Source organism: Aotus nancymaae, unplaced genomic scaffold (genome assembly GCF_030222135.1).
Source record: "Aotus nancymaae isolate 86718 unplaced genomic scaffold, 86718_ANA_hifiasm-v0.15.2.pri h1tg000008l, whole genome shotgun sequence".
Classification (NCBI taxonomy): domain Eukaryota; kingdom Metazoa; phylum Chordata; class Mammalia; order Primates; family Aotidae; genus Aotus; species Aotus nancymaae.
Window position 1 is genome coordinate 39,034,247 of NW_026988419.1, and position 22,136 is coordinate 39,056,382.

At 33.9% G+C, this 22,136-nt stretch overlaps 1 long non-coding RNA gene across 4 annotated transcripts in view; it reads right to left on the reverse strand.

Annotated features, from left to right (window-relative positions):
- The window catches only part of LOC105718388 (uncharacterized), a 121,421-nt gene extending 106,792 nt beyond the window's left edge, over nt 1-14,629 (reverse strand). For all 4 annotated transcript variants that reach the window (XR_010341362.1, XR_010341363.1, XR_010341361.1 and 1 more), the window contains exon 1: nt 14,520-14,629. This is a non-coding gene — a long non-coding RNA (uncharacterized LOC105718388). The remainder of the gene's footprint in view (nt 1-14,519) is intronic.
- Nucleotides 14,630-22,136: the final 7,507 nt, after the last annotated feature.

The window sequence follows — 22,136 nt, forward strand, 5'->3', positions numbered from 1 at the left end:
GATTCTTCAGTCAGTTTTGCTATTTGCCTCTTCCTGTACCTGTGACATATACTTTTTTATTGATACTAATGTTTGTACATTTTAATGAAGAACATGTGATATATTGTTACATGTATAGACTATGTACTAATCAAGTAAGTGTAACCTATTCTTTTTATCTAACTGCATATTTGTACCCCTTAATTTACCTTTTTTTTAATCCCTCACACCCACTCAAATACTCTTTTAGCCTCTGGTATCTATCAGTCTACTAGATGATAGATCTGGTATCTATCTGTACCTCCATGAGATCAACTTTGAGCTCCCACATATGAGTGAGAACATGTAAAATTTGTCTTTCTTTACCAGGATTATTTCACTTAACATAATGACCTCCAGCTTCATCTATGTTGCTGCAAATGACATGATTTTATTCTTTTTTATGGCCTGATAGTATTTTATTGTGTGTAAAATACTATCTCTCTCTCTCACACACACACATCATTTTCTTTATCAAATTTTGGATACATTGGTTGATTCCATATCTCTGCTATTGTGAATACTGTTTCAATAAATATGAGGGTGCAGGTATCCCCTTAATATACTGATTTATTTTTTTTTTGGATGAATACCCAGTATCAAGATTGCTAGATCTCATAGTAGTTATATTTTAGTTTCTGGAAAATTCTATAAACCGTTTTCCATAGTGGCTGTACTCATTACATTTCTCTTAACAGTGTATAAAAATTCCCCTTTCTCCAAATCCTCAGGAACAACTGCTGTTTTTTGAATGCTATCCCAAAGAATTATCTGGATTACTAGGAAGAGACTTTTGTTCTCTTCCCTTACTTTCTCCCAAACAAATGGAGTTTCTCTCTTTTTCTCTGTGCTGAGCTTCCTGGAACTAGGTGGAGGCCACAAGCACCCCTGTGTCCACCACCAGCTGATCTGTGCTGAGTCAGACCAAGGCCCTACGGACCTACAATCAGCAGATAGTAAACTCAACCAGTCTTGTTTCCTTCCCTTCTGGGTGGTGAGTTTCCTCAGACCCCAGGTGGCTCCAGGGATGTTGTTCCTGGAGTGGGAAAACTTAGTAATCCACTTGGTGCTCTATTCTACTGTGGCTGAGCTGACACTGAAACCACAAGCAAAAGTCCATCTCGATTTTCCTCTCCTTTCCTCAGGCAGAGGAGTTTCACCCCATGTACACCACTACCATGAGCTCATAGGGTGTACTGCCAGGGTACTGCTGATGTTCACTGAAGACCCAAAGGCTCTTCAGCCAGCTTATGGTGAATGCTTTCAAACCCAGGACTCACTCTTCAGGGTAGTGGTCTCCCCTATGGCCCAGAGTAGGTCCAGAAATCTTATCCAAGATCCAAGGCCTGGAATTGGGTACCCCAAGAACCTACTTGTTGTTTTCCCCACTGTGGCTAAGCCGGTACATAAGCTGCAAGACAAAGTCCCCTTTACTTTTCTCTCTGCTTTTCTCAAGCAGGAGTCTCTCCTCATAGCCTCCACAGCTGTGCTGGATCACACCTGAAGCCAGAACATCTCAAAGTTGCACCCAAGGCACATGCCATGTAATACCTGTTTACCACTGCTGATTATTCAGGGCCCAAGGGATCTTTAGTAAGCAGGTGTTCCTGTCAGTACTGGGTTCTTCCCTTCTAGCTAGTAGGTTCCTCTTTGGTTCAGGGTGTGTCTAGAATGTCATCTGGGAGCTAGAGCCTGGAATAGGGGCTGATGACCCTGCCTAGTGCCCTATTCTACTGTGGCTGAGCTGACATTCAAGTTGCAAGACAAAGTTCTTTTTACTCTTCAATCAGAAGGAAAGAGTCTATTTTGGATTTGTGAGCTATGCGGCTTGGGGTTAGGTGAGGGGTGGTACAAGCACTTCCCTGGCTACCCTGGCTGGTGTCTCACTAGGTTGTGTGCCCCGCCTCAAGTCCACCGGCTTTGAGCTCAGCACAGCACCAGTAAATGCCTAGGAATTGCCTTTCTTGTGGCTTAGACTGCCTTTCAAGTTTATTTAGAACCTCAGAGCACTTAAGCCCACAGCTGTGAGGCTTGCTGAAATTCAAGTTCAAACCAGTGGGACAAGTGATGCCCTTATGACTAGGACATGTCTAAATGCTCCCTTTGTTGGAATTGGCTGAGTTCTGCTAAGTGTTGGCAACCCTGAGTTTCAATGCAATGGCTCACAATTGCTGTGCTCTCACTCCCCCAAGTGTGCAGATTTTCTTTCCAAGAGGCAGGTACACTGCCATGGGATGGAGATGAATGATATCAGCAATTCAAGACAGTTTTTCTTACTCTCTTCAGTGCCTTTTTCAGCAATATAAAGTTACACCCAGGTACTGTGATTGCTCTTCTGATTTTTGGTGCTTAGGAAGATGCTTTTTGGTGTATATAGTTGCTAACTTTTGTGTTTTCATGAGGAGAACCTCAATGGAGGCTTCTATTCAGTCTTCTTGCTGTATCTCCCTGTATTTATTGTCTGTCTCTGTGTGTGTGTGTGTGTGTGTGAAATGGAGTCTCACTCTTTTTGCTGAGGTTGGAGTGCATTGGCGCAATCTTGGCTCACTGAAATCTCTGCCTCCCAGGTTCAAGCAATTCTCTTGCCTTGACTTCCTGAGTAGCTGGGATTATAGGCACACACTACTACACCTAGCTACTTTTTGTATTTTTGGTAGAGATGGGGTTTTACCATGTTGGCCAGGCTGGTCTAAAACTACTGACCTCAATTGATCCATCCACCTCTATCTCCCAAAATGCTGGGATTACAGGTGTAAGCCACCAAACTAGGCCATTTTTTTTTCTTTTTAGTACTAGACATACTAAATGGAGTATGAAGATATCTCATTTAGTTTTGATTTACATTTCCCTTATGATTATTAATGTTGGGCACTTCTTCATTTAATTGTTGACATATCATATGTCTTCTTTTGAGAAATGTCTACTCAGGTCCTTTGTTCACATTTTTAATGGGATTCTATTATTATTACTGAGTTTTTTGAATTTCTCCTATATTCTAGATATTCATTTCTTGTTTGATGAATAGTTTGCAAATATTTTTTCCAATTTAACTATTTATCTCTTCACTTTGTTGATTGTTTCCTTTGCTTTGCAGAAGCTTTTCAGTTAATATAATCTCATGTATCTATTTGTGGTTTTGATATTTGTGCTTTTGAGGATTTAGCCAAAAAATTTTTGCTTAGACCAATTTCCTGGAATCATTCCCCCATATTTTCTGCTGGTAATTTTCTAGTTTTAAGTCTTACATTTAAGTCTTTAATTCATCTTGAGTTTATTTTTGTACGTGGGGAGAGACAGACATCCAGTTTCATTCTTCTGCATATGGATCTCCAATTTTTCCAGCACGCTATAAAAGAGAATGTCTTTTCAATAATGTATGTTCCTGGCATCCTTGTTAAAAATCTGTTGGCTGTAAAGATGTGAATTTATTTCTTGGTTCCCTACATTGTTTGATTTGTTTATGTGTCTGCTTTTTGTAAAAGTACCATTCTGTTTTGATTACTATAGCCTTTTAATATATTTTGAAGTCAGTTAATATGAAGCTTCCAGCTTTGTTCTTTTTTCTTAGGATTGCTTTTGTTATTCAGTCTCTGTTTTTTCCATTGATTTTTCTATTTCTGTGAAAAATGATATTGGTATTTTGGTAGGGATTGCATTGAATCTGTAGAGTTTTGAGTAGTATGGTCATTTTAACAATATTATTTATTCTAATCCATGATCATGTGATGTCTGTTTGTGTCCTTTTCAGTTTCATCAATACAATTTCTTTCATCATTTGTAGTATTTTCTTGTAGAATTCTTTCAACTACTTATATTCTGAACACTGTTATGACAACATTATATAAGTTTTAAAAATTTTAAAAATAAGCTAAGATAAATTAATATGATTACACTCAAATAACAAACTTGTTCTTTTAAATTAAAATATAAAACACACATCCAGGCACAGTTGCTCATGCCTATAATCCCAGCACTTTGGGAGGCTGAGGTGGGTGGATCATGACATCAGGAGTTCAAGACCACCCTGGCCAACATGGTGAAACCCCATCTCTACTAAAAATACAAAAATTAGCCAGGCATGGTTGCATGCACCTGTAATCTCACCTTTTAGGGAGGATGAGACAGGAGAATTGATTGAACCCGGTAGATGAAGTTTGCAGTGAGCTGAGATCATGTCACTGCACTCCAGTCTGGGTGACAGAGCAAGACACCATCTCAAAACACAAACAAACAAACAGAAACACAGTCATTGCCTTTAAGGTAATGCTTTCTTCTTTGAATATGGGTTCTATGAAGGAGTTCTGGATGGTCTTTTGCACAGCATAATACTAAACATTCTATTTTATTTCTAGTAAGTTTGCTTAAAAGATAGTGATATTTTAGATTTTTTTTGAGTGTAAGCTTCTTATGTATTTGCAGGTGTTTTTTTCTCAATTTTTAAAAATGGACTCATAAACTGCTAATCATTATAAAGAATTTTCAGTGATTCACTTTTATTGAGCCTTCTCAAAATATCAGAATTCCAGACTTACTGGAATTCTTTATTGTTAACATTAATATGTCACCAGTTCATCTAATATTGAAAATGTTCAATTATTATAAAAAGTACTACTGTCAAAATTAGGCTTAAGAAAAGCAAACCTTGTTAATGTGGTAGATGTAATTCAGCTGTTCATAAGAGATTGAAGGCACGTTAGAGTGTAGGCAAAGCCTGCCAAAATTAAAATGTTCCTTAATCACAATTTTGTATGCTTTACAGAAATGCAAAGAGCAAGATGGTTAAATGAAATTGACTTTTATACTAAGAACAGCAAATAATTACTATTTTGGTAATAGTTAAATCTCCTACAAATGAATAGCATCAATGGGAAACAAATGGAAGAGCAAGAAGGTAATGATATAATGGCAATTTATAGAAGAGACAAAGCACAAACAACTAATAAGCATATTTGAAATGTAAATGAATATAGGAGGGCATACATCTCTTTGACAGACTGATTTTACATCTCTCCTTGAGGTGATTAATATGCCTATTAGCTTAATTTAATAATTTCATATTATGTTCAAAATTCCTAACAACTTTTTACTCAAAAATATATAAAACTATAGTTTGTCATTATATAATTTTTAAAATAATAAATAAATAAAATGTAAATACAAGGAAGATCATTTGACTGCATTTACCTGAAAATGGCTGGATCAGGTTTACTGCCAAAAGTTTGAAAAATGAGAGTTAAAGATAGAAACTTAATCCAATTATAGAAAACTAAACATATTCTATTAGTCATACAAAAATATTTGGCTTGTAAAATTCATAACTTATTTATGGGTAGAATTAAATGAAAAACAACATAAATAAAAAAAGAAAACAAAATCCACATAACGAACTCTATTTTTTTTTTTTTTTTGTGACTGATGTAAAAATGGCCAGAAATGCAGTGGCTTAAAACAATATAAATATGTTATCATAGAGTTCTGTAGGTTAGAAATGTAATACAGCCCTTACTGGATGAAAATCAAGGGATGAGCTGGCTACAATATTTTCTGGAGGCTCTAGAGGAAAATCTTTTCCTTTTTTTTTTTTTTCTTCTATCAACTGCTTGCAATCCAGAGGAGTAAATAATTGTTCATCCTCAAAGCCAGCAAAGTTGCACATCTCTGGCCATTATTCTGAAGTCACATTTTCTGACCACACCAAAAAAGATCTTCCATTTTAAAATCCTGTGTAATTAGATTGTTCCCAATGAACAATCTGGTTTAATCTCTTCATTTCAATTCCCTAGTGTAATCATATATGCAATGTCTTTTTTCATGTAAAGTAACATGTTCAGGAATTAGGATAAGAAAATCTTGATGTGGATGCATAATTCTGCTTATTAAGCAGAAATTCTTGTATGCCTGATTTTTATGTCAGTGTCATATCATTGAGGAACAGGTGAAGAAAACTGAAATTAGAGATGACATACAAGTTTATGTCTCTTTCTGAAAATCAGCCTTAAGGAGAAAGTAATGATAAACTGGATGGGGGAAAAGAGCCTTGAGGAACTGTCACAAGAATGCCAGTATGAAAATTTTAGAAAGCTAAAGAATAGAAATTAACATATATTGGTTGTCTTTTTTTTTTTTTCTAAAGACTCTGTTAAACATTTCCCTAGGTTATACCTTTTTATCTTTTGAACAATTCAATCAGCCTACAGTGGTGGGGGGAAGAAATACGATGTACTGAATGATATTTAGGAGAAAACATGAACAGGAATTGCTGTAAGTATTTTCATAACACTAGGGAAGGAAAGCCATTGAAGAATAGAGTGAGAACTTCCAAAACCAATAGAGAGTCTAAAAATTGCTTTTATGAGATCAAGGTTTTTAGATTCTAAACATGAATGAAATTATGTGGTATTTGTTTTTCTGTGCCTGGTTTATTACATATAACATGTTTTACAAGGTCATTCATGTTTTCACAAATGACAAGTCTTGGATGGTTAGGGAAAGGAAGAGAATGGGAAGATATTGGTCAAAGGATATGTAGTCACAGTTAGGAGAAATAAAGTGAAACGATTTTATTGTACAGCGTGGTGACTGTAGTTAGTGAACATATACTGTAATGCAAAGATAGTAGATAAGGGTTCTTATTAAACAAATAATTATGTGAGGTAATGCATTTGTTAGCTAGTTTTAATTACTGTACAATGTATATATACTTCAAAATGTCATGTTGTACATAATAAATACAAATAATTTTATCTATTAATTTAAGCAAATAAGTTTTCCTATTAGTAAGAGAAATCTTATTTATTAGATAGGAAAACTAGATTATAAGATTCTAAGAACTTAATGGAGATGAGAAAGAAGCTGTAATAACTGTAAACAATTTGTTTCAAAAAGCATGGGTAAAATAGTAATACAAAGTAAACAAAGAAAAAGTTACAATGAAATCAGCTCCTCAGAGAGATATCTTCATTCTCATGTTCATTGCAGCATTATTCACAATAGCCAAGATGTGGAAACAAACTAAGTGTCCACTGATGGATGAATTAATAAAGAAATTTTGTCATATTATTCAGACATATAATAAAAAAAAGACACTGCCATTTGTGACAACATGGATGAAACTAGAGGACATTATGCTAAGTGGAACAAGCCAGACACAGTAAAAAATATTGCATGGTCTCATTTATATGTGAAATCTTAAAAAATTCAAATAAATATAAAACAGACTGGAGCAGTGGTTACCAGGGACAGGAAAGGAGAAAAACAATGGAGAGACATAAGTCAAAGGGCAGAAATTTGTAGTTAGGTAGAATGAATAACTCTAGAGATCTGAAGTACTTCAGGACTTTAGTTAAAAATATTGCATTGTATACTGAACATTTGCTGAGAGTAAATTTTAGGTGCTTTTACCACACACAAAAGAGTATCTAGGGAAGGTGATGAATATGTTAATTTATTTTACTACAGTAAATATTTCACCATGTATATGTATATTAAAATATGCTGTTCACCTTTAAAATATGCAATAAAAACAAATTTCAAAAAATTAAGCAACTGGTTATGTTATTAGTAGAAGGAGTCAGTGAATTGATAAGAGTTCAATAGAGCAGATTTATAAGGGAGTGTTTGAATAGAGATGAGTGGTGGGAACCTAGTCATAAGTTGGTAGATGTATTAGGATTCTCTAGAGGGACAGAACTAATGGAATATATAGATATTATATGTATAAATGAAATATATATATATGGGAGTTTATTAAGTATATATCTACATATGCACTTAATAATAATGTATAACTCCCATATATCTATATATGGTATATGTATAGGGAAGTTTATTAAGTATTAACTCACATGATCACAAAGTCCCACAAGAGGCCGTCTGTAGGCTGAGGAGCAAGGAGAGCCAGTTTGAGTTCCAAAACTGAGGAACTTGGAGTCTGAATTTCAAGGGCAGGAAGCATCTAGCATGGGAGAAAAATGTAGTCTGGGAGGCAAGGCCAGTCTCTCTTTCACATTTTTCTGCCTGCTTATAATTCTAGCCTCACTGGCAGCTGATTAGATGGTGCCTACCCAGATTAAGGGTGGGTCTGCCTTTCCCAGTCCACTGACTCAAATATTAATCTCCTTCAGCAACACTCTCACAGACACACCCAGGATCCATACTTTGTATCTTTCAATTCAATCAAGTTGACACTCAGTATTAAGCACCACAGTAGGAAACCCCAACAGTTCACATTATATGAAACTCACTTAAAAAACAGATTGAGGTAAAAATAGCATATCTTGATGTAAGAATAAATATTGGAATTATATCAATAGATTAACTTAAATAATTATTGAATTTTATTATAATATTCAAAATTTACATTGACCAAATGAATCAAGAAAAACAATGTAGTGATAAAATATATAAAATATACAGATGATTTTACTGGAGTCCAGAAAATAATGTCATTCAAAATTTCAAAATTACAAAGTTATAGAATTTTTCTGAATGATTATAGAAGACTTCAGAAAATCAAAACATCACATAGGATAAGCATTTAGATGACACAATCATCCACATGAAAAATAGTATGCATTTAATATAGTGGATTCAGAAATAGAGCTGTGATCACAGTGCTACCTATAACTTATTGTTCCCAAGTGCTAGAAAATGAGCTAAATATTTTGGTTCATAACCTGATTTAATTTTTATGAACACCATTTGAACAATGACTTTCACAAGTCCTATTTTGTAGGCGAAGATATTGAGTCATTTAGAGTCCAAACAAATCAAACAAAATCAGTAAATACTAAATTATTGAGCTAGTATTAAATTCAAATCTGTGAAATTCTGAAATAAACTTGTTTAACCACTACATTATGCTACCTCCTGACGAGGAACATTCCCCCCTACCAAAAAAAAAAAAAAAAAAAGAAAAGCAACACAATACACACACACACACACACACACACTTTAATAGAAAAGTTATGGAATGAAAATATCATGACTTAAAGGGGTACACGTATTACATTTTATAAAAGTAATATTAAATCAAACAAGAAAATGCTTTGGGATTTAAATAATACCTTTGCATTTTTAGTTTTCAAATGTAATGAGTTTATGGTTAATGCACTTGACACAGTCCAAGTAATTTAAAAACAAATGGGATTTATTATATTGATCTAGCTATATATCTGTTAAGTAATTTTTAAAAATCCACCTGAGAAAACAGTCTTTTTCTATCAAATTAATATCGTGATAAATCCAGGATCCAAGGCGAACTTTGACAAATAATACAAATCTAGAAGTACCTTAATTTGTCACAAATTCAGTTGCATTTTTGTAAGCTATGAGTATTATATCACCTGACTCAACAAGTTACTTTCTTAATTTATTTGAAACTATAAAAAAGAGTTCTCTTAATAATATGAATAAAGTCTTTCTACTATAAGCAGTTGTCAGATTTAATATTTACTTTAGTTTCTCAAATATAGAGTTACATTAAGAGAAAAAAGTTCACTTAGATAAGGTCAATCAATTTTTGCTAACTATCAAAATAAGGCCAATAAATATGCCTTTTTGTGGGAAGTTGTTATGAATTTGACACTTTGATGCAAAATCATTTTGGCTAACATTTCTTAGAGAATTCAGATACTGGATGACCATAATTTTAAATCACTGATTATACAGTATATGTTTTGCTACATGATTGATTCTCAGAGTTGTTACCTGCCACTGAGTTAAGTCAAAGAGTCTAGAAGGTTTAATTTTTTTCCCATTTGATTTTTAATTCCAAAATAATTGTTAGATGTTTCCTTACCTAAAATATTTCAGTTCATAGGAAACATATGATAAAATATTATGTTTACTTTTTGCTTTCCTTATGCTTATTTCTATTGTATAGAGTATTAATATATTTTTCTTGAAAGGGCCTCAGTATGGAAATTGGTAAATGAAACATGAGTTTGAAGACAGTGGATTAAAGAGTGGAAATCAATTGCATTTTTTAAAACAGGCCCTAAATGTTATGTTTTATTTTGGTAACGTGCCCACTTGTCTACTGGCTTTATTTAACATTGGTCATGCAAAGAATAACTCAAGAACACTTAATAGAAATTATTAAACTTTACTTTTGTGGAATGAAAAAATATCTAAAGGAGAAAAGTGAGGAACACTTTAAAAGAACCTATAAATCCTGAAAATGTATCTTAAGTGATATATTGTATTTACAAAGTTATTTATAATATTTTTTTATTTATCATGATGTGTGAGTGATGTTATATGCTAAGGGAAAAAGATTAATAATGTATGGTCTTAATTCTCAAAAATCACATCATGTGATTTTACGTTTGAATTTGTAGTTGCTATCCTGGCACTCACTTTACTTCACACTCACTTTACTTTTTGCACAAACTGGAGGGCTGAGTTTGGGCTAGTAGCAAGACAACCAGTTTACAAACAATCCTTAGACTAGCTGTGTTTCTTCAGAGAGCTAAAGTGTATTGAAGAGTTTAACAAGATAATGTGAACTCAAATTGTTTTCAACAATATGCTGACTGACCTTAAAGAGAACATTAAAATAAAGAGCAAAAGTGAAGGTACTCCGACTTGTGTTAAAAGACATCTTAAGCCATTTGGAGGAGGGGGAGAAACAACTTTTTACCGTTGTGAAAGGATAAAAGTTTTTATTTATTATTCCTTTACCAATTAGCCGATATATTTTAACATAATTATGGGACTATAATAATAATAACAGCTAATATTATTTCAGTTTCCAATATCTTATAGTCTTTGCAATTTGTATTGCATTCAATATATCATTTACTTGCTACAACAATCTATATATCAGATATTTTTGTCAAATTCTCCATTTTATGAATGACAAAATTAAGGCTCACAGAGCTGAGTGTAAGTAAATGGTAGAAAAGATAAATCATTTATACATGCACATACACACAGGTAGATGGAGAGATGTGTATATGTGTATTATATCTATACATAAAATTAGCTATATATACATACATACATATGCATGTATCATTTGGCTTTTCAGTATGTTTATATTGTCCTGAAATTCATTCCAAGTTTATCAAGATAATATTTTTCTTTATTTTAAAGCTAAAGAAAATGAGAGTCAAAATTATTAAATAACTTGCTGAATGGCACACAGTATTAAGTTAATAGGGTTAGAATTCAAGCTTATTCTCTTTCCAAGTCATCCCATTGCCTCTTAATCTGTCATATTTCTCTCTCTCTCTTTTTTTTTTTTTTTTTTTTTTTGAGATGGAGTCTTCCTCTGTTGCCAGGCTGGAATGCAGTGGCACAATCTTGGCTCATGGCAATCTCCTCCTCCCAGGTTCAAGTGATTCTCCTGCCTCAGCCTCTCGACTAGCTGGGACTACAGGGGCAAGCCACCACACCCAGCTAATTTTTGCATTTTTTTAGTAGAGACAGGGTTTCACCATGTTGGCCAGGATGGTCTCAATTTCTTGACTTAGTGATCCGCCCACCTCGGCCTCCCAAAATGCTGGGATTGTACGCGTAAGCCACCATGTCTGGCTTTCTCTGTATTTCTTTAGTCCCCTCTCTCCTTGGTTTTCTCTAGGAATTTGCTATACAGAGATGGGTGTGACAGCATGTTTTAATCTTGCAATAACCATATATAATGCTAGTTTGTATTAGAAAAGATTATGCTAAAATTTCTATGGCTTATGAAACAAAATACACCACATGTCCTATATGTCTAAACAATGGTATATATGTCTGGAAGATACAGACTTATGAAAATAGCAAATTCTGTAACGCATCATTAGGACATCAGGTCTCCTTGGTTGTCATGCCAGGAGGAAAAGCATGGGGATTCATCAACGATATTTTCCACATTCCAGAAGTGATAAATATCATGTACCTCATATTTCATTGACCAGACTAGTTTTCTGAACCATTCTTATATAGAAGTGAGCTAAAAAGTATTGTCTTCCTTGCACAGAAAGGGAATGTGAACTGGATATTGGTGAACACTAGTTATGTCTACCAGATCATCCTAAAAAAAATGTCTTGGTCCTGACATGGGATTTCCCAAGAGACCACCTCAGCAAGGTCCGAAAATGAATACTTTGCATAGAAGATACAAGATGCATAAGGTTTTTGATTGATGAGATGAGAGGTAAAACTAAAAGTAATATAAACTGTATGAAGTATAAGATTGCCTCCCCAAAGGCAGAAAACAATCTCTCATCCCTATGCTGCAGCTTGAATGAAAAATAATGATACAATTTACCACTTCTATGGATAAACAGAGACCCAAAAGATTGAAAGGCTCTTAAAAATAACCATTTGGTGGTATAATATTTTATAATGGCTCATGGCTTTTATAATTGTTTCTCACTGTGCCTGAAAAAATCAGAGGAGTACATGCAAAGAAATACAAAAGCAGCAGCCAGAGTCAGCAGTGACAGGCTCCCCACTGAGTGCCATAAGCTCCATTATCTTCTGTCATAGCAACTCCTCAATCAAAGAGAAATAGTGCACCACAAGCAGGAGATGAGGAAAAATAAAACATACGCAAATTGCCCAAACGATAGAACAAACTGCTACTGAAGACACAGTTAAAGAATAATAGAAAAGAGCAGGCATTTTCTCACAATTTATTTTTTAAATTCTAGCAAAAATTACATCAATTTACTCTTTCACATGCGTTCTCTGAATAATCAAAGAGATGGCTTTTTTTTTCATTTGTAACAGGTATTTCAGAGTGTTTCTGCCAGTATTATAAACAGAAGTTTATAATATCAATCTGCTCTCTTCTTGAGCCTTACACTCTCTGTACAGTGCATGCAAAGTCACAGTTCTTTTATAAATATTTCATGTAAGATTTGTTGATGTATATTTTAACTTTAGAGTATGTATTGATATGTGATATAATCCATGTGTTTCAACAAGAAAGACATAAGAGCACATGCTTTGCTAATCCTTACGTAAGTGCCTTTTATCTGAAAATTAGCTTCTTTTGTCTGCTGTGTATATGCCTATCTCACAACTCTGTTTGTAAACACCAGTTTTGTATTTGCCAAACATGCCATTGAACAATAAAATACAAATTAAAGAAAATATTCTCATTTTTGTGCTTATACAGCACAGAAACATTTCTTATTTTTAATGTACTTTAAAATAAACCTTGTCTGCATTTTGAATCATGAAGATAATTGAGAATCTTCATTTCTCCATCTGATTTCGAAATTTTGCTAGTATTTTTTGAGTTGCTTAATCTGCAAACTAAAGCCAGGTGCTCTGCATTATCTACTGTAATCTGAATGACCCAATCTTCTATAATAAAATACATGACAAGCCTGAATATATATATTAATTATATATCATTCATATATACAGTCCTATACATATTCATAAAAATGATGACCTTATGATTTATTTCCTTTCTTAGTGTCTATAATTGTTCCAAGTTCTAGTAAAACTTAATTATTTTAATTTCTATGTTTGGTCATTGCAACATTTTATTGCTATTGTGCAACTATAAAAAGGCGAAGAATCTTCTGTGCTATGAGTCCAAATGAAAATCTCAAGAAACAAAAACAGTGAAGTGACTGGGAAAATGAAATCATTTTGAACTGATCCCAACAGCACTTCAGTTTCATTAGTGTTCTATCAATTTAATACTGTAACTAGATTTTAAGTTCTGACAAAGTTCTGTACTGCAGATCTCAGTATTAGATTAATGTATGAATTGTACTGTAATACACATAAACATGATATAACTGTGAATGTATAAGAATAGTCTTATAATTTGAAAAGCCTTTGTAATATTTTCAGAAAATATCCTAGATTGGCTATTATTGAATTATTTGATTTTTACAAATTATCTTGAATTATGGAAACAAATGTTAGTTTTTTCAAGCCTTAACACCATTGAGGATATTTATATATCTCTATTTAAAAAACAGAAGATGGTTTGTAATTCACTCCAATGATTGATGTGAATTAGATTTTATGAGGTTTTCAGGCATTATGAAGAATTAAGTAATTAAATATGCTTGAAAATTTTCTTTATTCAAGTTTTAAGTAGGTTTTACATAGTGTAAACATGGTCATAAAGAATGATGGTATTATTGGGAGCTCACTTAATCTTCATTTTCCCTCACTCTATCCCTTACTATAAAGTACGTACTGTGATTATTCCTATTTTCTAAATAACGAAATGGAGGAACTGAGAAGTAACTTGGTTAAGGTTATTCAGCCCAGTAGTTCAGAGCCATGATTTAATCTTTAATCTGGCTCCACAGTCTGTACCTCTAATCAATGTTATCCAGTGTCAGTTTTTTATTTACACTCTTTTAATTTTACTCCTGTACATTTTGATTTTTTTCTCACATCTATGGGACTTTTGGGTAATGATAACATGTTTTTATATTTACAAAAAATAAACAACATAAAACATTACAAGTCATTGATTTCCATTTTGACTGGGATATACAATCTGTTACAAAGCAGAATATTAATTGGCTTACCTGCCCTCAAAGGAAAATCTCTTCTGTCTCTGAAATTTTTATGCTGCATCTAAGACTGTTTTTCTCTTGATAACACCAGGATGAGAAAGACGAAAATAGACTGTAGCCAGAAGGTGTTACAGCTGTCTCTGTGACTATCTTTTTGCAACTTGAGTTTTTCTTTCTGTTTGTTAATTTGCAATTCAATCTCTCCTATTTCATCTTGGCCCTGCATAATCTTCACAGAGTTCATTTATTTACTCATATTATTAGCTGACCACTGCAACCATGTAAGTTTTATAAACATAGATAAGTTTGGGCACATTCAGGGTGGCACAGCCATAGACAGTTTTTATAAACTTAAAAGCTATAGAATACTTCTTAGGAAAGCTAAACACCTCTATTACTTCTGAATTTGTTAAAAAGTGTAATAGAGTGAAAAAGAGAGTTATACATAAGTGTCTTAACATAACTATATCTATGTTTTCATCCAGTTATGCTAATAGCAGCTTCATCAAATTCAAATATTTTTATTATTATTTAACTGGAAGAGAATAACTTCCAACCCTTACTGCATACTCACACAAACACACAATGTATATCTATTGTTTAAGAGATTCAAAGTAGATATGGTGAAAATCAGCAATATTTTTTAGAAAAAATATCTAACAAGTAGTAGTCTATAATTAAATCATATCATTTTTAATATTGTTATTGTTACTGTTTTTTAATGATCTTAATGATTCTGTTGACATAGTAAAGACTATCTGAATGACTTAACCAATTATTGAAGGTAATACTAGAGGGAAACAACTTGATTTGGAAATTCACCTCTTCATGGCTAAATCATTAAAAACCTCATTTCATAAAATTACTACCAGTGTGAGCCACTGTGAAGTATAGCATTCTTCTCTCTTGACTTAGAAACCTCCACACCTGTTTCGAAGCTGCAATTCTAGACTTCCCAAGTGAAATATGATTGGCCTACTGCAACACATTTCATGAAAAGAAACTCAAGCTACAAATTTGTCCAGGCATTTGTCCACTAAAGAATAAATAAGGGAGAAACTACAGTTTTATTAGATTTTCTATCCTGCTTTCGTCACCTGTATGTCTTTCTGTGATACAAATGTAAACTTGGGAAAAGTTTTTTAACCTAATTAGCAGACTTCTCTGAATCTTTCAGTATATGTACAGACTGTAAATTTTCTTCATTGGTAAAGTACATTCAGTTTTGATTAGAACCACAATTAAGGAGTAAGCTAATAGTGGAAATGCAAATGTTGATTAACTTGTTTTGAAAACATTTCATTATAGTTGGACATGATAAATTTTAATGCATGATTAAAAATCATAAGCCTCAACCAAGAACATTTTTTAAAATAAAGTGAAGACATATGTACAAAAGAAAAAAAACTTTAAGGCAAAACTGTTCTCTAATGAACTGCTGCTCTTCAAGTGCACTAAGCCATATCTTTGATTAGATTATCTAAAATTCTACATATTCTTTCTTTTTTACACATTGGAATTTCTCTTTCTGTTTTCTTGGAAATATACTTTTTCTATTTATTCTTTAAGTCACAACATGTTCAATTTCACATATCACTGAACACTGAAATCCCTTTTTAATTAGCTGTTTAGCTGCATTTTTACCCCCTCATTCCCTATTTGGCTCAGTTTACCAATTTACCAGACTATTCTTCCTTACATACTCATGTGAGAGTCTGTTAACTGTTCTTACAAAGACACCCTTCTTCCCTTCTCAAATTCTCAAGAAATTACAAAATAAGACAAAAACATAAAGCCAATTGGATAACAAAATATCAATATACCAATAAAGACAATGTTGGAGAATCTAATTAAATATGCCTGATACCCAAACCCAAGAATTTGACAAACTTATCAATCTAAAACAGAGAAAGTTCTAAACTTGCCCAGACCCCAGGGAAGTGGCTTCATCCAGGAGGACCAGAGGGAAGTTAAAGGCAGGCTTATGAATGTGGGGAGGTAAGCTTAAATATTATTTTTCAATTTACCAATCAGTTAAACTCTGGCACTCCTGGGCCCAAAAGAGTAGAGGGACAAGAAGAGGCCTTCCACATGGAAGACAACATCAGGAGTGGGGAAGAAATATTTCTACTAACAACTCCTTTCATGATTCCACTGCCACTTATTAATTTATATTGCTTTTATGTTTCATATTAAGACCTATATTTGCTGCATTAAACTTTGACCTCTGTCTGTTGACAACCCTATTCCCCAATTCACTGTATTCTCCCATTAGTTTTAACCACCACCTGTCTGCATTGTCTCTCACATATACATAATTTAAAACTCCTTTTCTCATGCTTCCCTATGAATCATAATTCATATTCTATCTGCAATTCTTTACTTTCCAAATAGCTATTTTAATCCATTCAACTTCTCAATTATTTTTTCTTTCAATCGCTTTTTTTATTACTAAACTTTGAAGAGTTAAATTTCATCTTCTTCACTGAACATTGATGTCCTTAGTGTCACTGGTTATACAACATAGCACCTAACACCTAGTTGACATACACTACTCATTAAGTGCCATTGAAAAAATAAAATAGAAAACAATTTTGCATGCTTAAAGCGCTGTACATGTTGGTGATTTTATTACTGTGTTTTTATGAAATTTTAAGTCGTAACTGTTAGGTATGACAGATTAAAAAATACAATACATTTTGTATACATAATATTAAATTTCCATGACGTTTGTCATCATCAGATCAAACACAAATTACATTTAAGGCCAAAACAGAAGACATGGATTTATTTTTTCCTCATAGACAGTACAATTAAGGCAATTGTGGGGCAGGACTTCTAAATAGTTAAGTTGAACATGGTTTGGCAGAGTCAGAACTGGTGTTCTAGCTTTTACCGTGAAGCTTTCATGAAGAGACCCATTCTGTGATGGACGTGTTGAAGAAAAAATTGTCTTCTTCCCTTTTGCTAATCATTTTCTGATGAAAGAGAACACTGGATTGATAAGAGAACATTCCAGGGATTTGGAAATTACTAATGAATTGAGAAATCTTACACCCACTTAACACTGGGAGTTTTCTGAGTACAAATACCACAAATACGCTTATTGCTCTTGGGTCCTGGAGGAAGAAAAATGGAGAAATGGCCAAGAAGAATAGTTATATGAAGCTAGTAAATGTTTAACTGCCAGTTCTAGGGGTAGACGGGAGAGAAATTTTGCATGTAACATTTGCTAAAATTTTCTTAATGTAAATAGCCTCATCATGGCTAATTTCAAGCTACCAACATGAAGTTAATAAACAGGGAAATGGGAAGAATTTCACGTAACTGGCCCCAATAAGCCCACTTAAGTGGCTCCTGCACCACTCTGGCTTGGTGACTGGTAACAATGTTCACCTCAAGTTTTCTCTAGAAAAAAACTTTCATGTGCATCCAATTTTTTTTTTTTGAGACGGCGTTTCGCTCTCATTACCCAGGCTGGACTGCAATGGCGCGATCTCGGCTCACCGCAACCTCCGCCTCCTGGGTTCAGGCAATTCTCCTGACTCAGCCTCCTGAGTAGCTGGGATTACAGGCACGCGCCACCACGCTTTTGTATCTTTAGTAGAGATGGGGTTTCACCATGTTGACCAGGATGGTCTCGATCTCTTGACCTCGTGATCCACCCACCTCGGCCTCCCAAAGTACTGGGATTACAGGCGTGAGCCACCGCGCCCGGCCGTGAATCCAATTTTTAAGTTTTGATTGTGCAAACAGAATACTATGTGTTTAAACCTCCCTAAAATCTACATGTCTGTATGTTAATCCATTCTTCCTATGTTTCCCAGTATCTTGGAGATACAAATATATAAACCCCATAAAAATATAAACAGAACTAACATACAGGGGAGACAAAAATGCTTGAATAAAGAAGATGAAAGGTGTTCTGACATTGGCTGCACTAATTGTACCAGAATTTAAGAGACTATTGACCTAAAATATTTATTATTTTAGTCAGAATGAACTAGGATATCTGAAAGCCGTTTTCTGCTGCAAAATGAAAATAGGCCACATAAATTCAGATGTGGCCTATTTTCAGACGTAGTAACACTATTTAATTAGTTAAATACTGTTACTGTGCATTATCTGAGGTGTGACTAGCAGGTTTTGCCTATTATGTGAGACTTGTAGAATTAAAATTTCCATACCAAATTACTTTAATCTGTGAAAACTTTAATTTGTCCTATGCTTATCCTTCTTTTTTTCCTTCTCCAAATTTGAATCTGTTTCCAAATCTAGTAAAAATCATTCTCCAATCTCTAATTAATTCATTAATTTTTTTTATATCAGTGTCTACCATTAGTTTATCCATGTGTAATTTTTTTTCTTTGTAATTTTCATACATCCATTCTTACCTCATGCTAGCTCCGCTATGGTCTATCAGTTCTCGTAGATTTTTTTTTTTTTTTTTTGCAAATATTTCCCTTTCCTTATTGATTCATTCACATTTGACTGCAACTTTCCCTGCAATCTCATTGCCTGTGCCTTCTGCCAGGTGCTCTACACTGAGCCAAAACGAATTGTTCACTGCTCCCCCAATTACAATACACATTTTTACATATTTGATGTTGTTTTTCAGTTTTTGGGTTTTTTTAGATACAAGATTTTTCTGTGTTGCCCAAGTTGGAGTGCAGTGTCTATGCACAGGCAAGAAGATTATGCAATAAAGTCCTGAATTCCTGGTCTCAAATAATCGTATTGCCCAGCCTTCTTAGTAGCTGGAACCACAGGAATGCACCACCACATCCTCTATAGTTTTACTTTTACTGGGCTGATATCTCTTTCTGAAATATTCTCCCTTCATCTTGTCCCCTTTGGATCACATCTCTAATGTTATTTCGTTATGAAGGGACTTGGCTCAATCCTTGAACTTATGTTGCATTCTGTACCCTTTGCTAATACTGACTTACCTCTATTTATCAAAGATGCTTTTTCATATGTATCTGCCTGGTGGATGATGAGTACAGCAAGAGAGAGATATATTTATCTTTACATAGCTAATGTCTATTATATGACAGAAAATGGTGGCCATGTGATAAATATTAAGAAAACTTGTGTGAGGGGACTGTGTAGATGCTGAAGACATGTCACTGTAGTCCATGCTGTTTTTCATAATGACTCTAAGGTAATCTAGGGTGCTGCTAATTTTTTAAGAAGTTGAAGGCATTATATTAAGAAACTTTAGGCAAGGGAAACAAAAAGAAGTATAATAGAACCCAAAATTTACGATAGTAATTTGCTATAATTGGCAGCTGTGAGAAATTGTGAAAGGCAATGATTTGTGTGTTATCTTCCTGATACGTATTTGTAATAATACAGTCAATATTTTAAAAAGCATATTTATAAGTGGCTTGTTAAATATCTGACATATATAGGTGATTTTATGAGATTTTAAAAGGTACGTTTATATAAAAATAAATTTCAATTTATTTATCATACACAAAACCAATTCATAACAGCCAAATCCTAGAATTAGTATACATAGTTTTTGTTATATATCAATTAATATATAGTTAATATCAATTAAACAACATAATTTTATATGTATGTGTTATGTCCCAGGCAGTGCTTTTGATATTTTACATCGATTATGTTATTTTACAAAGTGCTATCTCCACTTTATATATGAGAAAATGAAGGCACAGACTATTGAGATGGCTTGTCTATGATTGTATATGGTAGCTATAAAATATTAAAATCTATGTATTGGTTACTTCATAGAACATATAATCACTTGAATGTGCTGACACTTTAGATAGTAATGACTAAGAATTTTTGCCTTTGAATTCAGAAAGTAGATATCTTAATATCATGTGCATGGCAAGATATGATTTTACTAGCCATTTCCAGAAGATTCCAATAGTTACTTGTGTACTCTAAGAAAAATATATTTGCACAATGGCTATATCTGCAGAGGATTCCATAGGTGATTTCCAGTCCTAATTCACTAAGTCATGAAAAGAATTGATGGAACTTGCTACTATGTGTACTTTTCTAGTTAGCTGACAAACCAAAATCTATACTTAATCCATAACTACTTCACAAGAGATTAACATCCTGAACGATTTAGATAGATTTTTAAATACATTGATGGCACTATAGTACGAACAGTGATGGGAGGAAGCATTCCACATTCCAGATGACATCTATGATGTCAGTAAGGATTTTGTATTCTCTGTCTCCTATACAATGCTGGGAGGATTGATCAGAAATTTGCAGATGCTCCAAAATTTTCATAAAGGAGGACCCCATACAACCCTCCTAAAAGAGAAGTGCCCTGACAATTGTCTCTTTATTTGATTATTGTTTATGATGTTCCATTGGCTTAAGTTTCATTAGATTTGGTTTACCATTATATTTAACATTTGAGGCACAGTGCCTGGAACAAAATAGGCATACAGCAAGTATTGATAGAAATAATTAATTAGGGAAATTGATGATAAGTAGAAGCTACTTGGAACTCACATTTGTTTGTCTGAGGTTCATACTAAATCTCTTTGAAGAAATACAGTACAGTGTCTCAAACTAGAAAGCTGCAACCCTACAGTCAAGATTAAGAAAGACTGATCTCTACCAAAGGAGTTATTTTAGGGGAGTAACTTGTGCCAGATTTTCTAAAGTATGCACTGAAAAGTAACTTTTCTTTTCTCAAGGATGAATAAAGCATTCAGAATGAATTATTTGTCTTCGAGGGAAGTTTTTCTTGGAGGGAAATGCACGTAAGTACCTTGACAATAGCCATGGCAATTATATCAGTAAGCAGGAGCATCACTGCACATTGTGATGTATTTTAAACTATTTCAACAATGTTTTCTGTTCCCTATCCTTGGCACAGCTTGGAGGAGGAGAATGTTCTAGGAATGGGAGAAGAATAAACTGGAATTCAAATAATCTAACTGACAGGGTGTATTATTGAGGGTTCTCTAGAAGGACAGAACTAACAGGATAAAGATATATATAATAGAGAATTTATTAAGGAGAAGTGACTCACACGATTACAAAGTGAAGTCCCATAATAGTCCTTCTGCGAGTTAAAGAGTAAGGAAGCCAGTAGTCCCCAAACCTCAAAAGTAGGAAAGCTGACAGTGCAGACTTCAGTCTGTGGACAAAGGCTTGGGAGCCCCTGACAAACCACTGGTTTAAGTCCAAGAGTCCAAAAGCTGAACTTTCAGTCCAATGTTTGAGGGCAGGAAGCATCCAGCATGGGAGAAAGATGAAGTCCAGAAGACGCATCAAGTTTGGTCCTTCCAACTTCTTCTGCCTGCTTTATTCTAGCCATGATCGCAGCTGAGTAGATGGTGTCCACCCACATTGAAGGTGGATCTGCCTCTCCCAATCCACTGACTCAAATGTTAATCTCCTTTGGCAACACCCTCACAGACACACCCAGAAACAATACTTTGAATCCTTAAATCCAATCAAGTTGACAAAATTAATTACCATATGGGACATGTTACATGTGTGATCTCTTTCTTCTTCAACAATAGTGTACTGGAAAATGTATAGAATAAACATTTAAACAAACAAATGTAAACTGTATAAAAGTTTTATATTTATCAGAGGTTCTTTCATAGTTCAGGAGAAAAAGAA